Source organism: Oncorhynchus nerka, linkage group LG7, assembly GCF_034236695.1.
Source record: "Oncorhynchus nerka isolate Pitt River linkage group LG7, Oner_Uvic_2.0, whole genome shotgun sequence".
NCBI classification, from domain to species: Eukaryota; Metazoa; Chordata; class Actinopteri; order Salmoniformes; family Salmonidae; genus Oncorhynchus; species Oncorhynchus nerka.
In genome coordinates this window covers 8,241,498-8,260,182 of record NC_088402.1, presented here as the reverse complement: position 1 = coordinate 8,260,182, position 18,685 = coordinate 8,241,498, and the positions used below count along the sequence as shown (strand labels likewise).

The 18,685-nt window shown below is 44.4% G+C and overlaps 1 protein-coding gene across 1 annotated transcript in view; it reads right to left on the bottom strand.

Annotated features, from left to right (window-relative positions):
- LOC115119350 (hippocalcin-like protein 4) overlaps positions 1–2,848 on the bottom strand; it is a 31,665-nt gene extending 28,817 nt beyond the window's left edge. Inside the window, exon 1 of the mRNA XM_029648127.2 lies at positions 2,692–2,848. The gene's annotated coding sequence lies outside the window, so the exon portion shown is untranslated. The remainder of the gene's footprint in view (positions 1–2,691) is intronic.
- Positions 2,849–18,685: the final 15,837 nt, after the last annotated feature.

Here is an 18,685-nt window from a genome sequence, read left to right as displayed (position 1 = left end):
TGCTGGTAGCACCTCTACTCTGGTTGAATGGTGCTGGTATCACCTCTACTCTGGTTGAATGGTGCTGGTAGCAGCTCTACTCTGGTTGAATGGTGCTGGTATCAACTCTACTCTGGTTGAATGGTGCTGGTAGCACCTCTACTCTGGTTGAATGGTCCTGGTAGCACCTCTACTCTGGTTGAATGGTGCTGGTATAACCTCTACTCTGGTTGAATGGTGCTGGTATCACCTCTACTCTGGTTGAATGGTGCTGGTATCAACTCTACTCTGGTTGAATGGTGCTGGTAGCACCTCTACTCTGGTTGAATGGTGCTGGTATCACCTCTACTCTGGTTGAATGGTGCTGGTAGCACCTCTACTCTGGTTGAATGATGCTGGCATCACCTCTACTCTGGTTGAATGGTGCTGGTATCACCTCTACTCTGGTTGAATGGTGCTGGTATCACCTCTACTCTGGTTGAATGGTGCTGGTAGCACCTCTACTCTGGTTGAATGGTGCTGGTATCACCTCTACTCTGGTTGAATGGTGCTGGTATCACCTCTACTCTGGTTGAATGGTGCTGGTAGCACCTCTACTCTGGTTGAATGGTGCTGGTGACACCTATTCTCTGCTTCACGATGTTCAAGTGCACCTTTTTCAAGTAGTGCCACAAAATGAAATGACTCACTAGCGGAGGTTAAGTGGTGGTGAGGGCTTGGACATAGAGAGTAGGATACTGTATGTCTCTATCTACCAAGTAGCATTCTGTATCTCTCTATCTACCTAGTAGGATACTGGATGTCTCTATCTACCAAGCAGGATTGGTCATTCACTGTCTACCAATGAGGATTTGTCATTCTCTGTCTACCAAGTAGGATAATGTCTTTCTCTATCAACCAAGTAGTATATTGTATATGTCTATCTACCAAGTAGGATAGGTCATTCTCGGTCTACCAAGAAAGATTATGTCTCTCTCTATCTACCAAGTAGGATAATGTATTTGTCTATCTACCAAATAGATTATTGTCATTCTCTGTCTACCAAGTAGGATTTGTCTATCTCTATCTACCAAGTATCATGCTGTATATTTCTATCTACCAAACAGGATAATGTATCTCTCTTTCTACCAAGTAGGATATGGTCTATCTCTATCTACCAAGTAGGATAGTGTCGCTCTCTATCTACCAAGTAATATACTGTATATCTCTATCTATCAAGTAGAATATTGTCTATATCTATCTACCAAGTATCATTCTGTATCTTTCTATCTACCAAGTAGAATAATGTATATCTCCATCTACCAAATAGGATGTTGTCATTCTCTGTCTACCAAGTAGGATTATGTCTCTCTCTTTCTACCAAGTAGGATATTGTCTCTCACTATCTCCCAAGTAGGATATTGTCTCTCTCCATCTACCAAGTAGGATTTTGTCTCTCACTATCTGCCAAGTAGGATATTGTATCTCTCTGTCTTAATTTACCCTTACAACCTCTACTACCAGCTTGTAGTGTTCCAGATTGACATTATAGGATGCATCCCAAATGGCAGTCTATTCCCTTTATAGTGCACTAGTTTTGACTAGGGCACATAGAGCTCTGGTCTAAAGTAGTGCACTACATAGGGAACATGGTTCCCTTTGGGACATACCCATAAATATGGCTATTTTCGGAATGTTCATTAAAGCATGAAGGACATCAAAGCACAGAAGCATGTCTCAGGTTAATTTCAAAAGGATTTCAGCCGTCTGTTTCTCATGTCCGTCTCCTATGTCCTTACTCTGAGGCAGACTGACATACATCTAAACAACCTCTTATACATCACGAGTGGCGACATGTTTGCTCATGTTCCAGTCAGTGCGCATGGAAGGGCGAGCTAAAGTATTGTCACCATGGCAATCCATCAGACGCACCTGTTACCGCGTTCCCGTTAAACAGAGAGAGTTGAATTGAAAGAGAGGGAGAGAGAGAGAGTTGAATTGAAAGAGAGGGAGAGAGAGAGAGTTGAATTGAAAGAGAGAGAGAGAGAGAGAGAGAGAGAGAGAGCTGTTGAAAAGAAAATCTGCATTTTGTTAGGGGATAACATAGAGACGGTCGATCTATCTGTAGATTATGTCCTGGCCTATAATAATATAAGAAAGTAGATCCCACCATGTCACATACGTGAGACCTTGTAGATTTAATTTCTCAATTGTTGATTTTCTTTTGAGTGAATTATTTGACATGTATGATATATATTTATTTTTTTGTGCTTTTTTTTTTAATTCTTGAAAACGAGAGGGTGCATTTTAAGAGATTTCATCCTGATACATTTCAAATAAATAAATACAGTTAATGTATGTGATGCGTCCTATACATTGCTTTGACAACGGTGGCAATAAAGCATTTGTTGAATTGAATTGAGCCCGAGAGAGAGAATGAGTGTGTGTGTGTGAGAGAGAGAGAGAGATACCCATATAGATATTATGCGCGCAAAGAAAGCTTCAAACGCTCATGTTGCCCATGTCCTTGTTATTGTGTGTGTGTGTGTGTTTGTGCGCGCGCGCGCGCGCGTGTCACTACGTCCTTCCTTTGACTTGGGTATAATAATCCGCCTATAACATGGTTTGACTATTATGCCATTACACATTTATTAACATCGTTGCACAAGAAATTACTATTTAGTTGTCTAGACACTATTGGTAAAAAAAATGACAGTTTATCTCGTTTCTTACCTTGAAATTATGTAGAAGACTCGATTCTTCAGAACCTTACGGACAAATAAATTATTTTACGGTGCTCTTACAATTATTTCTCAAAAGCTCTGAAACAAGTGAAGTCTACTCCAAATCAGCAAGTTTCCCCGTTGCCTCACTCGGTCGTTCGCTCTCTACGTTCCGTTCAGTGAAAATGAATGAATGCATGCGTCCTCTTCGTCAACACATTTGCCTAAGGACCGCCTCATGCCAGCGCCGATTGGGGAGCGAGTCTCAAATATTCATTCTGGACGATGTAATTGGATGATCTGCCTTGTCAATCAAAACAGCAAACTCTGCCAGCAGTTAGCGTCTGTAGCCCTGAACTATTTGCTTTACAACACTACGCCTATATAGACGTAATATGACATTTGAAATGTCTTTATTCTTTTGGATATTTTGTGAGTGTAATGTTTACTGTTAATTTGTATTGTTTATTTCACTTTAGTTTATTATCTATTTCACATACATGGGCAATGTTAACATATATTTCCCATGCCAATAAAGCCCCTTAAATTGAATTGAGAAAGGGCGAGAGAGAGAGAGAGAGAGCAAGAGAGATTGAGAGAGAGAAAGAGAGAGACAGCGAGAGAGAGTGAGAGAGAGTGAGAGAGACAGCAAGAGACAGAAAGAGAGAGAGAGAGAGAGAAAGAGAGAGACAGCGAGAGAGAGTGAGAGAGAGAAAGAGAGAGACAGCGAGAGAGAGAAAGAGAGAGAGAGTGAGAGAGAGAAAGAGAGAGCGAGAGAGAGAGAGAGAAAGAGCAGGCCTTAATGTTTGTATTCTGTAACTGCGGGTGGGAAGCACATTTGCATGTAGAGATGTGTTGACCTCTCATCAATAATTACTATCTCCAGGTTTTACACTCATTCAAATTACTGTGTGTGTGCGTGTGTGTGTCTGTGCATGTGTGTTTGTGTGTGTGTATGTGTGCATGTGTGCATGTGTGCACACGCCTGTTCCTATGTGTGTACGTTAGGATCAGAGGGCCGTAGTGTAGTGGTGTAGTGGTAATGTATCTGTGTGAGAAAAGGAAAAGGGGAACTTGCGGTGAAGGTTAATCAGGCCCCTGGCTGAGAAATGACCTTCCGTCCAAGGTAAGCATACGGCACGTACACACTCTACTCCACACAGAGACGCTCTACTGCACACAGAGACGCTCTACTCCACAGAGAGACGCTCTACTGCACACAGAGACACTCTACTGCACACAGAGACGCTCTACTCCACACAGAGACGCTCTACTGCACACAGAGACGCTCTACTCCACACAGAGACGCTCTACTGCACACAGAGACGCTCTACTCCACACAGAGACGCTCTACTGCACACAGAGACGCTCTACTGCACACAGAGACGCTCAACTGCACACAGAGACGCTCTACTCCACACAGAGACGCTCTACTGCACACAGAGACGCTCTACTGCACACAGAGACGCTCTACTGCACACAGGACGCTCTACTGCACACAGAGACGCTCTACTCCACACAGAGACGCTCTACTGCACACAGAGACGCTCTACTGCACACAGAGACGCTCTACTGCACGCAGGACGCTCTACTGCACACAGAGACGCTCTACTGCACACAGAGACGCTCTACTGCACACAGAGACGCTCTACTCCACACACACACACACACACACACACACACACACACACACACACACACACACACACACACACACACACACACACACACACACACACACACTAGGTAAATTCTCTCCATTTGAAACTACTAAGCCCATGAAACTACTAAACTCATGGAACTACTAAACCCATGGAACTACTAAGCCCATGTAATTCGTAAGCCTATTAAACCACTAAACCCATTAAACCACTAAACCCTTGAAACTACTAAACCCATGAAATTAATAAACCCATACAACTACTAAACCCATGAAATTAATAAACCCATACAACTACTAAACCCATGAAATTAATAAACCCATACAACTACTAAACCCATGAAATTACTAAACCCATACAACTACTAAACCCATGAAATTACTAAACCCATACAACTACTAAACCCATGAAATTTCTAAACCCATGAAATTACTAAACCCATACAACTACTAAACCCATGAAATTACTAAACCCATACAACTACTAAACCCATGAAATTACTAAACCAATACAACTACTAAACCCATGAAACTACTAAACCCTTGAAACTACTAAACCCATGAAATTACTAAACACATGAAACTACTGAACCCATGAAATGACTAAACCCATACAACTACTAAACCCATGAAATTACTAAACCCATGAAATTACTAAACCCATAAAACTACTAAACCTTTGAAACCATTAAGCCCATGACACTGGTAAGCCCAAGAAAACTTCTAATCCCATGAAACTGGTAAACCCATGAAACTGGTAAACCCATGAAACTGGTAAACCCATGAAATTCCTGATATGGTTATCAAGCTCAGACTCCATGTCATCAGATAAGACCTTCTGTTTCTCTGCTACTCTATCAAAGCTTCTCTTTTGCCCAGGTACATGTTCATTGTCTTTTTTGTCGATTTACACTATCGGTCAATAATTTTAGAACACCTACTCATTCAAGGGTTTTTCTTTAATTTTACTATTTTCTACATTGTAGAATAATAGTGAAGACATTCAAACTATGAAATAACGGTGGTTGGAACCAAAAACCTCAAATTTGGACTCATCAGACCAAAATACATATATATCTACCGGTCTAATGTCCATTGCTCATGTTTCTTGGCCTAAGTAAGTCTCGTCTTCTTATTGGTGTCCTTTAGTAGTGGTTTCTTTGCAGCAATTCGACCCTGAAGGCCTGATTGACACAGTCTCCTCTGAACAGTCGATGTTGAGATGTGTCTGTTATTTGAACTCTGTGAAGCATTTATTTGGGCTGCAATTTCTGAGGCTGGTAACTCTAATGAACTTATCCTCTGCAGCAGAGGTGACTCTGGGTCTTCCTTTCCTGTTGAGGTCCTCATGAGAGCCACTTCCATTATAGTGCTTGATGGTTTTTGTGACTGCACTTGAAGAAACTTTCAAAGATCTTGACATTTTTCGCATTGGCTGACCTTCACGTCTTAAAGTAATGATGGACTGTCATTTATCTTTGCTTATTTGAGCTGTTCTTGACGTAATATGGACTTGGTCTTTTACCAAATAGGACTATCTTCTGTATACCACCCCTACCTTGTCACAACACAACTGACTGGAAAACAGCTTCTATCATAAGGCCATCAGACAGTTAAATAGCCATCACTACCCGGCTTTCACTCAACTCTGCACCTCTGCCCTATATACATAGACTTGATTCACTGGACACTTTATTAATGGAACACTAGTCAGTTTAATGACGTTCACATACTGCTTTACTCATCTCATATGTATATAATGTATTCTATTGTATTTTAGTCAATGCCACTCTGACATTACTCAATGTTATATATTTTTTTTCTTAATTCAATTCAATTCAATTCCATGCTTTTTCTTTCAGATTTGTGTGGATTTTTGTGAATCGTTTTTAGATACTACCAGACTGTTGGAGTTAGGAACACAGCATTTCGTTACACCCACACTAACCTCTGCTAAATATGTGTATGGTCATTAGATTTGATTGGATTTGATTTGGTGAATGAGCTCTGCTGCTCTGGCTCCTTGTAGAATGGCTTGGCGGTCATTGTACCGGAGGACCTTGAAGATCAGCATTCTCGGGTCTATCTGAAGCATTACTAGTCCCAGGTCCTGAGTAGATGTGATGGGCTCTTTCTATCTCAACCTTGTGAGATACGGATGGAATCCATTTAGGGATCATTCTCTGTAGGAATTTGAGGGGATCGTCTCCTTCTTTTAAAGAAATGAATCGTACATTTGACTGACGTGAACGGTCGTCCATTTCAGCCATCTTCAGCTGCGTCTTCTGCAATTGCGCACGACAGTCATTGGTTTTCCGTTTGCTTTCAGTTGGTTTTCCGTTTGCTTTCAGTTGGTTTTCCATTTGCTTTCAGTTGGTTTTCTATTTGCTTTCAGTTGGTTTTCCATTTGCTTTCAGTTGGTTTTCCGTTTGCTTTCAGTTGGTTTTCCATTTGCTTTCAGTTGGTTTTCTATTTGCTTTCAGTTGGTTTTCCATTTGCTTTCAGTTGGTTTTCCGTTTGCTTTCAGTTGGTTTTCCATTTGCTTTCAGTTGGTTTTCCATTTGCTTTCAGTTGGTTTTCCATTTGCTTTCAGTTGGTTTTCCATTTGCTTTCAGTTGGTTTTCCGTTGGCTTTCAGTTGGTTTTCCATTTGCTTTCAGTTGGTTTTAGTTTGCTTTCAGTTGGTTTTCTGTTTGCTTTCAGTTGGTTTTCCATTTGCTTTCAGTTGGTTTTCCATTTGCTTTCAGTTGGTTTTCCGTTTGCTTTCAGTTGGTTTTCCATTTGCTTTCAGTTGGTTTTCGTTTGCTTTCAGTTGGTTTTAGTTTGCTTTCAGTTGGTTTTCGTTTGCTGTCCCATATTTTCACCTTGCCACTTTAGTAGAGAGATTGTCCATCACTTTCATCCACCTGTCAACGTTGACTGTAAGAGCTTCAACAGCCACCAAATTCTCTCAGTGTTTTCTGTTGAGTGGTTTCACCGCCTCAGCTAACACCAGTTGTAGCATAGCTTCGAGAGAGTTCTGTTGCTTGGCTAATGCCTCAGAAATCCCAGCAGCTATTTAAGTGCTGAGGGCTGTCTCGTGACGCTTAACTATAGACGAAGAAGTCGGAGAAGCAACGTTTTTCTTACCTCCTAGAGTAGTCAGCGTCAAAATATCAAAATATTGTAATGCAATATGAGAAAGAGGTATTGGGTTTGCAGAGCTCTAGTGACTAGCGACCACAACGCCCGTTGGTCAGGTGACCCTCTCAACCTTAAAGCACTTAGAAATTTCACGTTTGGCACAACTTCGATGAACATGGATGAACGTTTTAATTCTGACGTCAGACTGTTAGAGCTTGGTGTGCAAATAGTCACTAAGGTGCAGGTTTGTGTAGGGAGACAGCTAGGGTTAGATGTTCAGCAGTCTGATGGGCTGGTGGAAGAAGCCGTCTCGGAGGTGCAGGTCTGTGTAGGGAGACAGCTAGGGTTAGATGTTCAGCAGTCTGATGGGCTGGTGGAAGAAGCCGTCTCGGAGGTGCAGGTCTGTGTAGGGAGACAGCTAGGGTTAGATGTTCAGCAGTCTGATGGGCTGGTGGAAGAAGCCGTCTCGGAACCTGATGGCTTACCAGATGGTAACAGAGATACTCTACTCTACGCCACACACATCCATAGAGACTCATACATACTTTTCTCCAGTCAAAAATCTTTGCACTGTCTTCTTGCAGTTTTTTTGCGGTTTAGTACAATATCCTGCTATCTCTCTCTCTCTCTCTCTCTCTCTCTCTCTCTCTCTCTCTCCCTCTTTCCCTCGCTCTCTCTCTCTCCCTCTCTCTGCTGCGTGTGATACTGGCAACCAGCTGTTCCGGATGACTGTGGGATCTCATTCTCCATGGCTGATGTGAGTACCGGTAAGTCTTTTAAAAGGGGTTAATACTCGCAAAGCCGCAGGACCAGACGGAATCCCCAGTCATGTCCGCAGAGCATGAGCAGACCATCTGGCAAGGGTCTTCACAGACATATTCAACATCTCCTTGTCCCAGGGTGTAATCCCAACATGTTACAAGCTGACCACCATTGTTCCTATTACAAATAAATCAAAGGCAACCAGTTTAAATGATTATTGTCCTGTAGCACTGTCATGGATAAAAGAGAGTCCCCTCCGTCCCACCAGAGAGGAAGGGGGGGGGAGTAGGCCGGTCTTATGACTTTAACGACCTGCCGTAAACTCTCTCTCTGGACCTGCAGTATGCAGAAGAAGAAAGCAAACCTGTGTGTGTAGAGAGAGAATCTGACGACAATACTCCAACATCCAAAAGTGGAAAATGAAACAATTTTCCTAACATAATGAATGTGGGAGATGGTTGGTGGGGATCCAAACAATAAATCCTGTCAAAAGATTGTTTTGATATATCATTCAATTATGGACAGTATAACTAAATTCCTGTAAATCCACAAATGTATCTGTCCCAGTGATCAGCTTTACATGTAAATGTTCTAAAACGTATATGATTAAACATCAAACTATTAGTGTGAAGATTAAATTTGATTATATCTAACAAGCTTACAAGAGGAGAATTGTTTTTCATGTTAGCTTTTGCTGAGTCAGTGACCACGCCCACGTCATCCCTCCAAGGTGAGTGCATAAAAGGACTGCTAACAAAATTTACATTAGACAAAGCAGGCGGACAGTGTTGAGCCGGACGTCACGAATGGTCAGAATCTACCAGACCAAAATGTGTGGAGCGGTGGCTACACTTTGAAATGGTTAAATACAGACCGACAGCGTGATCCTCTGAAACTCAACAGAGAAGAAGAAGACAAGAGTAAGACATGCACCGCCTGCAGCTCTGCATGTAACATAGTCTAGGAAACTCAACCGAAGATGAGAAAAGTAAAGAAGAACATTTTCCCTATCAACACTGTGTGCTACGTTTAATGTATCCAGTCTAACGAACACTCAGAGACAAAGAAGCCTCGTACAACTGAGGACAACATTGAGACCTCTGGTGGACAACCAGAGACTTACACAACCAGAGACTTTCTCTTTAATTATTCGTAACAGACGGATTGAGTGGTTTGAGAGACGACAGACAAGGAAAACTAAACGTAAATATATGTTGCATTTCTAAACCCGAAAGAGAGGTTGTTAGGGTACTGAATATTAATATTTACAGTGAGCGTATTATTCAACTGTATGTACGACAGTTGAATTTCTTTGTCTCTCCTTCTCCCGTTCTTTCTTTCCCCACCCCTTTCATTGTGTAACAAGCCGTCATATCAGGATAGTCCACTAGGGACTTTTCATGGTGTACAAAGCCATCATATCGGGTTGGTGCACTAGGGACTTTTCATTGATTATATTAGTAATCAATTCAACCTAATTGTGTGTGCTCAAGGCATTTCTGTGAGATGATTTAGTTAGTTAGTAAATAAATAATTAAGCCAATTTGTGTATCACTGAATCGTCATTTAGACTAGAGTTTGAGCAAATTTATGAAGTCAACAACATTCAGAATGAGACTGATATGAGGTAATGATTAATCAGTTACTTTTATTGATTTAAGAGATGTTAATTTATTAAATTGGGAGATAGTAACTCATTAAATAACTTTTCCCGTGGTGCCCTAAGATTGCATATGAGTTAATTGTTACATGATTAATTTAATCACGTAATAACTAAACATACTTAATTGATTTGATAAAATAACAGTCATCACATTAATGGTAGTCACATCATGACAGCACTCACATCTGTCATCCTGAAGTGTCTGGAAAGACTGGTTATGGCCCACATCAACTCCATCATCCCAGATACACTGGATCCACTCCAACTTGCATAACGCCCCAATAGATCCATGGACAACACAATCTCGATTGCACTTCATACTGCTCTGCCCTACCTGGAAAAGAGGCTCAACTACATTTCATACTGCTCTATCTCACCTCTATACTGCTCTATCCCACCTCCATACTGCTCTATCCCACCTCCATACTGCTCTATCTCACCTCCATACTGCTCTATCTCACCTCCATACGGCTCTATCCCACCTCCATACTGCTCTATCCCACCTCCATACTGCTCTATCCCACCTCCATACTGCTCTATCCCACCTCCATACTGCTCTATCCCACCTCCATACTGCTCTATCTCACCTCCATACTGCTCTATCTCATCTCCATACTGCTCTATCCCACCTCCATACTGCTCTATCTCCATACTGCTCTATCCCACCTCCATACTGCTCTATCTCCATACTGCTCTATCTCACCTCCATACGGCTCTATCCCACCTCCATACTGCTCTACCCCACCTCCATACTGCTCTATCTCCATACTGCTCTATCTCCATACTGCTCTATCTCACCTCCATACGGCTCTATCCCGCCTCCATACTGCTCTATCCTGCTCTCTCTCACCTCCATACTGCTCTCTCTCACCTCCATACTGCTCTCTCTCACCTCCATACTGCTCTTTCTCACCTCCATACTGCTCTCTCTCCATACTGCTCTATCTCACCTCCATACGGCTCTATCCCACCTCCATACTGCTCTACCCCACCTCCATACTGCTCTATCTCCATACTGCTCTCTCTCACCTCCATACTGCTCTCTCTCACCTCCATACTGCTCTCTCTCGCCTCCATACTGCTCTCTCTCACCTCCATACTGCTCTCTCTCCATACTGCTCTCTCTCACCTCCATACTGCTCTCTCTCACCTCCATACGGCTCTATCCCGCCTCCATACTGCTCTATCCTGCTCTCTCTCACCTCCATACTGCTCTCTCTCACCTCCATACTGCTCTCTCTCACCTCCATACTGCTCTCTCTCACCTCCATACTGCTCTCTCTCACCTCCATACTGCTCTCTCTCACCTCCATACTGCTCTATCTAACCAATCTAAAAGTAGATTTATCTAGCTCGGGGTAGACCCTAGGAACCTCAAGAGTTAACCAATCCTGGTAGCGGTTTAGGCAACTCAGGTGTCTATACTTTCAACAGCAAAGTTAGACGAGACGGAAGTTTATGAAGTAGATCCCTTGTAAACAAAATGGGAGTAACGTAGATGTCTACAATTCTTTATCGAAGTCCAGTCAACCTTGTGATACAGGATGAATCTTAGCTAGACCGAGAAGCCTTGAAATGGAGCTATTATGATTATGATCCCTACTATCCCAGTCCCTTATGAAGTGGCAGCATAAGAGATGATTTCCACCATTTTGGAATATTTCCTGATAACAATTGTAATTATTATTTTTTTAAGTCTGTTATTGAGCCAACAATGACGGGCGCCGCAGACTTAAGCAGACCGGGATCCAATTGGTCGGCGCCTTTTGGATTTCATGTTGCTAGCAAAGCATTCTGGACTTTTTCTGTCAATATATACTAAAATAAAAGTTTTGACTATAATTTCTGTGATCATTGACTAAGTTTCCACCTATCAGCATCCAGCCTCATATCACTGTGAGTAGGCTTAGAAGTGATTTAAAAGAGATGGTGATTAAATGCATCAATGACGGCATCCCCCCCCCCCTCCCCGTAATGAGGCCAGTGTCTGAATCAATTTGTTGTGGCAGAGACGAGGAAGTAGAACCCTTCAGGGATTTGACAGTTTCCCAGAATTTAGCCGGGTTCCCATTTTACAATCCAAAAGAGATGTTACATAATAATCAGATTGAGCTTTTTCTCATTTGTCTTACACAATGATTCCTCAGTTGCTTAAAAGCTTGCCAGTCCGGGGACTAAGCCTGTGTTCCTGACCTTGACCCAAGCATCATCTCTTTTATGAATGGCTTCTGATCATTCTGGAGTATCCCAGGTTTTCAATTAAACTATTTTTTGAAGGGTGCATGATTATCCACAATAGTATTGAAAACATCTGATAAAAGGCTGAATGTTAAGAGCTCCCCTCCCGGGGCCGCGGGAGAGTGAAAACATCTGATAAAAGGCTGAATGTTAAGAGCTCCCCTCCCGGGGCCGTGGGAGAGTGAAAACATCTGATAAAAGGCTGAATGTTAAGAGCTCCCTCCCGGGGCCGTGGGAGAGTGAAAACATCTGATAAAAGGCTGAATGTTAAGAGCTCCCCCGGGGCCGCGGGAGAGTGAAAACATCTGATAAAAGGCTGAATGTTAAGAGCTCCCCTCCCGGGGCCGCGGGAGAGTGAAAACATCTGATAAAAGGCTGAATGTTAAGAGCTCCCCTCCCGGGGCCGCGGGTTAAGAAACATCTGATAAAAGGCTGAATGAAAAAACATCTGATAAAAGGCTGAATGTTAAGATCTCCCCTCCCGGGGCCGCGGGAGAGTGAAAACATCTGATAAAAGGCTGAATGTTAAGAGCTCCCTCCGGGGCCGCGGGAGAGTGAAAACATCTGATAAAAGGCTGAATGTTAAGAGCTCCCTCCCGGGGCCGCGGGAGAGTGAAAACATCTGATAAAAGGCTGAATGTTAAGAGCTCCCCTCCCGGGGCCGCGGGAGAGTGAAAACATCTGATAAAAGGCTGAATGTTAAGAGCTCCCCCGGGGCCGGGGAGAGTGAAAACATCTGATAAAAGGCTGGTTAGAGTGAAAACATCTGATAAAAGGCTGAATGTTAAGAGCTCCCTCCCGGGGCCGCGGGAGAGTGAAAACATCTGATAAAAGGCTGAATGTTAGTCCCCTCCCGGGGCCGCGGGAAAAAACATCTGATAAAAGGCTGAATGTTAAGAGCTCCCTCCCGGGGCCGCGGGAGAGTGAAAACATCTGATAAAAGGCTGAATGTTAAGAGCTCCCTCCCGGGGCCGCGGGAGAGTGAAAACATCTGATAAAAGGCTGAATGTTAAGAGCTCCCCCCGGGGCCGCGGGAGAGTGAAAACATCTGATAAAAGGCTGAATGTTAAGAGCTCCCCTCCCGGGGCCGCGGGAGAGTGAAAACATCTGATAAAAGGCTGAATGTTAAGAGCTCCCCCGGGGCCGCGGGAGAGTGAAAACATCTGATAAAAGGCTGAATGTTAAGAGCTCCCCTCCCGGGGCCGCGGGATAAAAGGCTGATCTGATAAAAGGCTGAATGTTAAGAGCTGCCCTCCCGGGGCCGCGGGAGAGTGAAAACATCTGATAAAAGGCTGAATGTTAAGAGCTCCCCCCCGGGGCCGCGGGAGAGTGAAAACATCTGATAAAAGGCTGAATGTTAAGAGCTCCCCAAGGGGCCGCGGGAGAGTGAAAACATCTGATAAAAGGCTGAATGTTAAGAGCTCCCCGGGGCCGCGGGAGAGTGAAAACATCTGATAAAAGGCTGAATGTTAAGAGCTCCCCCGGGGCCGCGGGAGAGTGAAAACATCTGATAAAAGGCTGAATGTTAAGAGCTCCCTCCCGGGGCCGCGGGAGAGTGAAAACATCTGATAAAAGGCTGAATGTTAAGAGCTCCCTCCCGGGGCCGCGGGAGAGTGAAAACATCTGATAAAAGGCTGAATGTTAAGAGCTCCCCCGGGGCCGCGGGAGAGTGAAAACATCTGATAAAAGGCTGAATGTTAAGAGCTCCCTCCCGGGGCCGCGGGAGAGTGAAAACATCTGATAAAAGGCTGAATGTTAAGAGCTCCCCCCCGGGGCCGCGGGAGAGTGAAAACAAAAATAGATCCACAATGTTCAACCCAGTGTCCAAAATCTGTGTCTCTATCTCTGCTGAAAGGACAAACAACCACAAACACATATCAAAAGCACCTTGGTTCAAGAAGAGATGCTGCTCACCTTGAGTGGCCAGGGAAATGTCCAGATGTGAATCATATCCATAACCGATAATAATAATAATACCATGAGGCAGAAAAGAGCAGTTGGGCACAGAACAACCCTCAAACATGTCATATTTACAGCAGTTTGCTGCCCAAGTTGCCAGTAGAAAGGTGCTTCTCATTGATGGCTACAAGAACCATTTATTTGCACTTAGCTTGGCCAAAGGCGGAATTAGCTTCAGGGTGCCAATAAAAAAAAATCCATGTAATTTGTCTTTATTTTCTAAATTAAAATTACAAATTTAAGTTATTATTTAACAAGGCGTGGAGACAAAAAAAGTTATTTTCAATTTTAACTTATTGTAAAAGAAATAGGGAATTATTTCCCGGCCGGGCAGACTTTCCAGGTCTCTCTGTCACGTTCTGACCTTTATTTCCTTTGTTTTGTATTTTTATAGTATGGTCAGGGCGTGAGTTGGGGTGGGCAGTCTATATTTGTTTTTCTATGATTTGGGGATTTGAATCATACTTAGGTAGGCTGGGTTGCACTGTTTGTTTGTGGGTGATTGTCTATGTTGATTGCTAGTGTCATCACAGTTCTCATTAGCTTCACGGTCGTTATTTCGTTTATTGTTTTGTATAGTGTGTTTCAGTGTTCAGTGTTTTCTTTATTAAATTTCATCATGAACACATACCACGCCGTATTTTGGTCCTCCGATCCTTCTCGCCTCTCCTCTTCAGATGAAGAGGAGGACGACCGTGACTCTCTCTCTCTCAGCAGCGGTGAGTGTGGAACATCACTGGGAAGCCAGATTACAACCTATGATACTTCAAAATCAAATAAAATGTTATTTGTCACATAATACAACAGGTATTCCAAACCTTACAATGAAATGCTTACTTAGATTAGCCATCAACACAGTTTTAAGAAAATACAACAAATAAAAGGTAAGAGATAAGAATAACATATAATTAAAGAGCAGCAGTAAATAGCAATAGAGGGGCTATATACAGGGTGTTACAGTACAGAGTCATTGTGGAGGCTATATACAGGGTGTTACAGTACAGAGTCAATGTGGAGGCTATATACAGGGTGTTACAGTACAGAGTCAATGTGGAGGCTATATACAGGGTGTTACGGAACAGAGTCAATGTGGAGGCTATATACAGGGTATTACGGTACAGAGTCAATGTGGAGGCTATATACAGGGTGTTACAGTACAGAGTCATTGTGGAGGCTATATACAGGGTGTTACGGTACAGAGTCAATGTGGAGGCTATATACAGGGTATTACGGTACAGAGTCAGTGTGGAGGCTATATACAGGGTGTTACAGTACAGAGTCATTGTGGAGGCTATATACAGGGTGTTACGGTACAGAGTCAATGTGGAGGCTATATACAGGGTGTTACGGTACAGAGTCAATGTGGAGGCTATATACAGGGTGTTACAGTACAGAGTCATTGTGGAGGCTATATACAGGGTGTTACAGTACAGAGTCATTGTGGAGGCTATATACAGGGTGTTACAGTACAGAGTCAATGTGGAGGCTATATACAGGGTATTACGGTACAGAGTCAGTGTGGAGGCTATATACAGGGTGTTACAGTACAGAGTCATTGTGGAGGCTATATACAGGGTGTTACGGTACAGAGTCAATGTGGACGCTATATACAGGGTGTTACGGTACAGAGTCAATGTGGAGGCTATATACAGGGTATTACGGTACAGAGTCAATGTGGAGGCTATATACAGGGTGTTACGGTACAGAGTCAATGTGGACGCTATATACAGGGTGTTACGGTACAGAGTCAATGTGTAGGCTATATACAGGGTATTATGGTACAGAGTCAATGTGGAGGCTATATACAGGGGGTACAGAGTCAATGTGGAGGCTATATACAGGGGGTACCGAGTCAATGTGGAGGCTATATACAGGGGGTACAGAGTCAATGTGGAGGCTATATACAGGGGGTACAGAGTCAATGTGGAGGCTATATACAGGGTGTTACGGTACAGAGTCAATGTGGAGGCTATATACAGGGGGTACAGAGTCAATGTGGAGGCTATATACAGGGGGTACAGAGTCAATGTGGAGGCTATATACAGGGTGTTACGGTACAGAGTCAATGTGGAGGCTATATACAGGGGGTACAGAGTCAATGTGGAGGCTATATACAGGGGGTACCGGTACAGAGTCAACGTGGAGGCTATATACAGGGGGTACCGGTACAGAGTCAATGTGGAGGCTATATACAGGGGGTACTGGTACAGAGTCAATGTGGAGGCTACATACAGGGGGTACCGGTACAGAGTCAATGTGGATGCTATTTACAGGGGGTACAGAGTCAATGTGGAGGCTATATACAGGGTGTTACGGTACAGAGTCAATGTGGAGGCTATATACAGGGGGTACAGAGTCAATGTGGAGGCTATATACAGGGGGTACAGAGTCAATGTGGAGGCTATATACAGGGGGTACCGGTACAGAGTCAATGTGGAGGCTATATACACTTCCGGGTTGGAGCGAGCGGTCGCATCTGCACTCGGTCCGCAGTTTTATGTCGTCCTTAACATAGGAGACTCTGCTAGCTAGCCAACAGCTAGCCAACGTCTACCGAACAGAACTTCTGCACTTCTGCACAATCCGGTCGCATTTCGCTTCGCTCCACAGGTAGTATCACATTTTTCATTTCATTTCATTACAGTACAACGGCTTGATTTGTTTGATCGTAGCTAGCTACATAGCTAGCTACATAGCCGTCTTTGTATCAAATATAATTGTGTAGTCTAGAGCGATTTCCTAGGTTAGCCAGCCAGCTATTGTCGTTCTTTTAACGCAACGTAACGTAATCAACACTGCTAGCTAGCCAGCTAGCCCCGAATAGCAGCACAGTAGAAACTATTACACTCAACGGAACGACTTGATTAGTGTAGTGTCAACAACCCAGCCAATGCCAACTAGCCTACTTAGTCAACAACGCAGCCTCTGCCAGCTAGCCTACTTCAGCAGTACTGTATCATTTTAATCATTTTAGTCAATAAGATTCTTGCTACGTAAGCTTAACTCTCTGAACACTCGTGACGTGTAGTCCACTTGTCATTCCAATCTCCTTTGCATTAGCGTAGCCTCTTGTGTAGCCTGTCAACTATGTGTCTGTCTATCCCTGTTCTCTCCTCTCTGCACAGACCATACAAACGCTCCACACCGCGTGGCCGCGGCCCCCTAATCTGGTGGTCCCAGCGCGCACGACCCACGTGGAGTTCCAGGTCTCCGGTAGCCTCTGGAACTGCCGATCTGCGGCCAACAAGGCAGAGTTCATCTCCGCCTATGTCTCCCTCCAGTCCCTCGACTTCTTGGCACTGACGGAAACATGGATCACCACAGACAACACTGCTACTCCTACTGCTCTCTTTCGTCTGCCCACGTGTTCTCGCACACCCCGAGAGCTTCTGGTCAGCGGGGTGGTGGCACCGGGATCCTCATCTCTCCCAAGTGGTCATTCTCTCTTTCTCCCCTTACCCATCTGTCTATCGCCTCCTTTGAATTCCATGCTGTCACAGTTACCAGCCCTTTCAAGCTTAACATCCTTATCATTTATCGCCCTCCAGGTTCCCTCGGAGAGTTCATCAATGAGCTTGATGCCTTGATAAGCTCCTTTCCTGAGGACGGCTCACCTCTCACAGTTCTGGGCGACTTTAACCTCCCCACGCCTACCTTTGACTCATTCCTCTCTGCCTCCTTCTTTCCACTCCTCTCCTCTTTTGACCTCACCCTCTCACCTTCCCCCTACTCACAAGGCAGGAAATACGCTCGACCTCATCTTTACTAGATGCTGTTCTTCCACTAACCTCGTTGCAACTCCCCTCCAAGTCTCCGACCACTACCTTGTATCCTTTTCCCTCTCGCTCTCATCCAACACTTCCCACACTGCCCCTACTCGGATGGTATCGCGCCGTCCCAACCTTCGCTCTCTCTCCCCCGCTACTCTCTCCTCTTCCATCCTATCATCTCTTCCCTCTGCTCAAACCTTCTCCAACCTATCTCCTGATTCTGCCTCCTCAACCCTCCTCTCCTCCCTTTCTGCATCCTTTGACTCTCTATGTCCCCTATCCTCCAGGCCGGCTCGGTCCTCCCCTCCCGCTCCGTGGCTCGACGACTCATTGCGAGCTCACAGAACAGGGCTCCGGGCAGCCGAGCGGAAATGGAGGAAAACTTCGCCTCCCTGCGGACCTGACATCCTTTCACTCCCTCCTCTCTACATTTTCCTCTTCTCTCTCTGCTGCTAAAGCCACTTTCTACCACTCTAAATTCCAAGCATCTGCCTCTAACCCTAGGAAGCTCTTTGCAACCTTCTCCTCCCTCCTGAATCCTCCTCCCCCTCCCCCCCTCCTCCCTCTCTGCAGATGACTTCGTCAACCATTTTGAAAAGAAGGTCGACGACATCCGATCCTCGTTTGCTAAGTCAAACGACACCGCTGGTTCTGCTCACACTGCCCTACCCTGTGCTCTGACCTCTTTCTCCCCTCTCTCTCCAGATGAAATCTCGCGTCTTGTGACGGCCGGCCGCCCTACAACCTGCCCGCTTGACCCTATCCCCTCCTCTCTTCTCCAGACCATTTCCGGAGACCTCCTCCCTTACCTCACCTCGCTCATCAACTCA